The sequence below is a fragment of the Echinops telfairi genome, unplaced genomic scaffold (genome assembly GCF_000313985.2).
Source record: "Echinops telfairi isolate 266 unplaced genomic scaffold, ASM31398v2 ScPeMD7_31;HRSCAF=116, whole genome shotgun sequence".
NCBI classification, from domain to species: Eukaryota; Metazoa; Chordata; class Mammalia; order Afrosoricida; family Tenrecidae; genus Echinops; species Echinops telfairi.
This window is the reverse complement of record NW_022103928.1, coordinates 47,027,677-47,034,304: the sequence shown is the minus strand read 5'-3', so window position 1 is coordinate 47,034,304 and position 6,628 is coordinate 47,027,677. Positions and strand designations below refer to the sequence as shown.

Here is a 6,628-nt window from a genome sequence, read left to right as displayed (position 1 = left end):
ATCACATACAAGTAAAACTTTGCTGAAGATCATTCAACAATGGTTGTAGCAGTATGTGTTAGTCTAGGTTGACTAGAAAAACAAATTCATAGACATATGTGTATAAGGAAGAGCTTTATATACAAAAGCAATTGAATATTGAAAAAACATCCCAGTCCAGTCCAGGTCAAGTCCATAAGTCTGATATTAGCCCATATGTCTGATACCAACCTATAAATTCCTCTTCAGACTCACGAAGCACATGCAATGACACTGAATGCAGGAAGATCACAGGCCAGTGGGTGGAAAGTCTTGTGGATCCAGTAGTGGTAGAAGCATCTCAGGGCTGGTGTGAGTCTCAGAGTGGGTCCTCCAGCTCCAGGCTCTGACTGCATCAGCGTAGCTCTGTCAGGCTCACAGTCAGTAATGTCTCACAGGGAGTGAGCGTATCTGACCTCCAGCAAGCTATTTATCTCTGTAGCGCCTCCAAACGCGGCCATCGAGCTGTGACCTGAATGACAGGCTAGACTCTACCCCTTCACAAGTTGACTGCAGATTATGTAACTGCCACACAGTACATTGACAGAGCTGTCAAAAGTTCAGACTGGATCCAGAAGAGGATGTGGAACAAGGTCTATCATTACTGATGTCAGGTGGATCTTGGCTGAAAGCAGAGAATAGCAGAAGGATATTTCTTTCTGTTTTGTTGACTATGCCAAGGCATGCAACTGTGTGGATCATAACAAACTATGGATAACTCAAGGAGAATGGGAATTCCGGAACATTTGTTTGTACTCATGTGGAACCTGTACATGGATCAAGGGGCAATTGTGTGAACCGAACAAGAGGATCCTATATGGTTTAAAATCAGGACAGGTGTGTGACAGTGTTGAATCCTCTAACCATAATTACTCAATCTGTATGTTGAACAAATATCAGAGAAGCTGGTTTGCATGAAGAAGAATGCGACCTCGGGATTGAAGGAAGGCTTATTAACAACCTTTGGTATGCAGATGACCCAACCTTGCTTGCTGCAAGTGAGGACTTGAAGCACTTGCTGATGAAGGTCAAGGACTGCAGCCCTCAGTATGGATCAAGAGTCAATGCAAAGAAGACACTAATACTCACAACTGGAGCAAAAGGTAACACCATGATAAATGGACAACAGATGAAGTTGTTAAGGATTTCGTCTTGCTTGGATGCACAATCAATGTTCACAGAAGCAGTAGATGATAAAGCAGTAGCAGAGATGAAAAGACAAGTTGCATTAGGTACATCTGTTACAAGGACCTCTGGAGAGTATTGAAAAACAAAGATTTGCTTTGTTAAGTTGTTGCTAAAGATTTTTCCCCCAGGCCATGGGCTCTCTTTTGATGAAGTCTTCTGATAAACATAAGTGCCTTAATTTTAGTAGGTCCTAATATCTATTTTGCCTTCTGCTCTGTGTGCTTCCTTTATTATATTTGATAGTGGCGCATGCTCTACCATGGGGACCTGAAGTTAACCCCCATCTTCTCACCGGTGATCTTTATAGCTCTAGGATATGCATTTAGGTCTTTGGTGTATACTGAGGCGAGCTATGAGTCCTGTTTAATTCTTCTGCAGATGGAGATCCAATTTTGTGTGCACCATTTGTTGAAGAGATCGTCTCTTTCTCATTTAATGTTTTTCCACTCTTTGTTGGAAATTAGCTAGGAGTAGGTGGATGCATTTATTCCTGGGTGTTCTATTTTGTTTAATTGGTCTATGTAGCTATTATGGGACCAGTGCCAGGCTGCTTTGACTACTGTGGCCAGGTAATAGGGTTTGAAGTCAGGCAGTGCAGAGACCGGCTTTTTCTTTTTAAGGAGCTCTTTACTTTTCCTAGGGCTCGTCCCGCTCCATCCAAAGTTAGTCATCGGTTTTCCAATTATGTAAAGAATGGACATGAGAAATCGATCATCATTGCCTTGTATTTATAGATTGCTTTGGGTATTGACAGTTTTACAATATTAAGCCTTCTTATCTATGAACACAGAATAGTCTTCCATCTGTGTAGCTCTCTCCCCCATCCCTCACAAAATAGTGTTCTGTAGTTTACTTTGTACAGGGCTTTTGTTTTTCTGATTAGGTTTAGTCCTAAGTATTTCATCTTTTGTATGCCTATTATAAATGGTATTGTTTTCTTAATTTTTTTTCCAACCTTCTCTTTCTCTGTACAGGAATTTGATTGGTTTCTCCTGGTTAATCTCATATTTACCATGTTGCCAAATCTTTCCCTTGTTTCCAGCAATCTTGGGGGTTTCTACATATAAAACCATATCATCTGTAAAATCTGTGAAGTTCCATTTCTTCTTTGCCCATTTTGATTCCTTTTTGTTTTCTAATGGCTCTGGCTAAAACTTTCAGCTCAATGTGGAATAAGAGTGGTGGGAAAGGGCGCATCCTTGCGTGGTTCTTGTTCACAGCGGAAATGCTCTCTGTTTTCCTCAATGTTGGCCATTGGTTTTTATTTTAGTATGGCCTTTATTATATTGAGAAATATCTCTTCTATCCCTATTTTGTTGATTTTTAAAAACCAGGAATGTGAGTTGAATATTGTCAAATGCCTCTTCTAGGTTGTAGCAATTGGACTTTATATGAACTTGAATTTGTAGGACAGTGTAGGGGTGGAATCCAGCTGTGTATTAGGTCATAGTCTGATGATGCCTTCTTGGGACTGATCTTTTAAGGGGTAAAGTGGCAACTCTCTCTCTCTTTCTCTCTCTCTCTCTCTCTGCCCTTCCACCTTCCTGCTGGCTGGGCCTCTATGCCTGCCTCCAGGGGCAACCTCATGTGGGCTTCCTGATCTTGAGAACCATTGGCATCCTGCCATGTTTCCACTGGCCTTGGATCCTTGCACCTCTGCACCCCTCTTTGCCTTTCTGCATCACTGACTTGCGGCTACATGAGTCTGAAGATGGTCTCGCTTGCAGTGGACATACAGACTTGAGTTGGACTGGGCTGGTATGCCTTCCTGATATAAATGTCCTTCTTCTACATATATGAGGGTCACTTGTTCTGTTTCTCTAGAATCAAAAACAGCCTAACACATGTATCAATTGACACGGTCATGTGGTTCTCTTTGTTTGTTTATGTGGTGTATGACCGTGATTGTTTTTCTTTTCTTTGTTTTTTTTTGGGCAAAAAAAAAAATTATTAGTGATGTCGAGCAGGAGTCCAGAGGTCAGTATCCATGATGGCGAGGGGGTTGGTGGACGCCAAGGCTGCCTTTACAGTGATTAAATCAGAGAGGCCTCATTTTACTTGTAATCATCAGCATGCTTCCCGTGAAAAGACAGGCTCCTCTCGTTCTCTCTCCTCCCTCGGGAGAATCCCCAGGACAAGTACAAGCCGGAGCTCAGACAGAATCCGCCCGGGAGGAGAGAAACGGAGAGAAAACCACTGGGCCACAACCGGGACCATCCGGCCTGGCTCCTGGGTCAGGCTCGCCCCACTGCGGGGCTGATGGGGGAGAGAGGCTCAGGGTCAGCGGAAATGCATGGAACGCACCCTGAAGGAGACAGGCCCTCCTTCACCACCACCCAGGGGCGGTCCCAACACGGCAGCTGTCCCAGGGGGTCAGCCCGTCCCTGAGCTGGGCCTGCTCCGACTGGGATTGGTATCTGTTGAAGCCGTCATTTGGTATCTGTTGAAGCCGTCATCTGGTGTCTTTCTTTAATATTCTGTCTGTAAGTGGTTTTCTCATAGGGGGCTTGGCGGGGAGCATCCGAGTGGGTGGAGTTTCGCTGGTTTCCGCAGTGGGTTTTAGCCTGCCTTCTCCAGCAGGCTCCTGTTTGGCCTGATTGACCCGCGGCATGTGCTGGGCGGCCAGAGCAGAGCAGGTGAGGGTCTGCTGGGTGCTCTGGCGGCTGCGGCAACACTGGTGGATTCTGGCCTGCAGGTCAGCACAGACCCGCATGGGAGCCCTGCCGCTGGAACTTCCCTTCCACTTCCTGCGCAGCTTTCTGATCCTGCTCTGTGGTGATTTTGTAGAACTCAGAGCGCCTCTCCTCCAGTCCGCAGCCAGCTGCTCGCTGTAGACGGCGTCCTGCTTCTTGATCACCCGATCTTTCTCTCCAGCTGCTGGGCCAGGTGCATCCCCTCGGAACGCTCCTCCTCGCTGCTGATCTCTCGGAGAATCGCCCGGGTCAGCTCTCGCGGGCCTGCTCCCGGTCCGGCTCTTCGCTTCAGTCGCTTTTGCTTTTCGGATTCTTTCCGCGCTTGCTCCAGTGCCAGCTCCTCGGCCACCCTTCTGGTCAACTCTTCTTCGGAAACGGAGGCACCATTACCGCCAGGGCAGCGCAGAGACTGGGAGCCGCCCGAGGATTCCTTCATTCGAAGCCGGATGCCCTTCACCACCGTGATGTGCTCCTTCTCGTCCGCCTCGAAGGTGACCCGGTGGGTACTGGCCGTCCCCCCACAGCTCCCGCGGCGGCCTGGCGTGGACTCCCGAGCACTGCGTGTGCGCGCGCGGGTCCAGGGGACCCGACGGTCCCCGTGCACGGCCCACTGGTTGTTTGTCTAATGCCGAACCATTCTTGTGTCCCTGGTACTAAGCCCACTGGTTCGTGTTGTATGATTTCTTTGGTAGATGGTTGGATTCTATTGGCCGGAATTTGGTTGAGAGTGTTTGCTTCTATGTTCACACGCGATATGGATCTGTTGTTTTCTATCTTTGTGGTGACCTTGTCTGGTTTTGGTATTGGGGATACGCTTATTTCATAAAATGAGTTTGGGAGCTTGCTATCCTTTTCTGTGTACTGGGAGAGTCTGTGTAGAATTGGGGACAGCTCTTCCCTGAATACTGGGTAAAATTCCCCTGTCCAGCCACCTGGTCCTAGACTTTTCTTGGATGGAAGTTTTTTGTTTTTCAATGACCCGCACTGTTTCTTCTTCTTTTGTTATGGGTCAGTGGGCTGTTCTATGCCACTAGGTAATTTGGGTAGATGGTGTGTTTCTAGAAAATTCCCCATTTCATTTAGGTTTTCAAAGTTTTTAGGGTACAGTTTTCCATAGTAATCTTATTGTTTTTTATTTCATTTGGATCTGTTAGGATGCCACCTGTTTCATCTCTAAATCTAGATATTTGCATCTTCTCTTTCTTTTTCTCTGTGAAGTTTGCAAGCTGTTTGTCGGTTTGGTTCATCCTTTCAAAGAACCAGCATCTGGTCTTGCTGATGTCCTCCCCACCAGCTTCCCAGTATCTGCTCCGATCTTTGTGATTTCTTTTCTCCCATCGGTGGGTGATTTATTTTCTTGCTCATGTTGTATTTGTTGAAGATGTTGTGTTACAGCATTGATTGTGGTCTTCTCTTGTTTCACACGTGGGCTGATTGCTCTAAATTGCTATCTGAGAAGTGCTATTGCTGTGTCCCAAAGGTCATTCTTTTGTGCTCTTGTTCTCATTTTCTTGGAGAATTTAAAATTTTTCATTCTTTTTTTTTGGTCTTTTAGCCAGTGGCTTTTAAGAAGCATGCTATTTGAAACAGATTGTTCACTTTTGAGATTTCTATTGTTGATATCTCGTATAACACTGTGGACCATCTGTGTGCACGAAAGAGGACTGTCTGCTGCATTGTGGGGTGGAGGGCTCTGTAAATGTCTAGGAGGTCAAGTTGGTTTTTTGTGCTTTTTAGTCCTGTGTCTTTATTGTGTTTCTTTACAGATGCGAGTGGTTTATTGAAGTCTCCTACTATTATTGCTGAGCTATTTCTCTCTCCAACTCTGAGAGTTTGATTAATGTATTTCAAGAGTTTTCAATGGGGACATATTTGTTTCATATGAATATGTCTTCTATTGTTTCTTTAATCATGATGCAATGCTTTTCTTTTGCTCTCATGCTTTTTCCTTCAAGTCTATTTTACCTGAGATTAATATAGGCACGTCTGTTTTGGGGGGGTGAGGGGTGAGTTGGGGGTGGGGGTGCACAGGGAAGGCACTGTGATTAGTTTGCTGAAGTTTTCTCTATTTTTTAATTTTAGTCTATTCTTGTTTGTGTGTTCAAGGTTTCTCTCTTGTGGGCAGCATATTGATGACTTGCTTTCTAATGTAGCCTGCTATCCTCTGTCTCTTGATTGGTGCATTCAGCCCATTGGCATGCAGTGTCATGATTGATATGTGTAGGTTTGTTGCTGTCATTTTTCGGGGGTGGTTTTATCAGTTTCTTTGTTCTTCCTCTATTTTGTGTTCAGCGTATTGTTTCCACTGTAATATTTCTGAGTGTTATTAACTTGCACGTTGCTGTCAGGTTTGTTTTCTGTGGTTTTGGTTCCCTGTCTATCGTGTGCTTGTAGTATTTTTTGTAATACTTTCTTGTTTTCACAAATTCCTTTAATTTTTTCTTATTTGAAAATATCCTTATTTCTTTCTCATAGTTCAGATAGTTTTGCTGGATATAGGATTTTTGGTTGGTAATTTTCTTCTTTCAGGATTTTTTTTGGGGGGGGGGGAGAACACAATTTTAATCTATTATTTGCCTAGCAAAGATTGTACATCAGCTGAGTCACAAGTAACCTGTCATTGTTTTTAGGCAACTTGAACTGCATGTACCAGCAATAATTAATCATCCTCTATTTCTTTTGCTCTTAGATTATATTCCTAAATTAGATGCCTCTGATCTTTTAACTCC

The 6,628-nt window shown here is 44.5% G+C and overlaps 1 pseudogene; it reads right to left on the bottom strand.

Annotated features, from left to right (window-relative positions):
* Window positions 1-3,658: 3,658 nt before the first annotated feature.
* The window catches only part of LOC101640666, a 4,742-nt pseudogene continuing 1,772 nt past the window's right edge, over window positions 3,659-6,628 (bottom strand).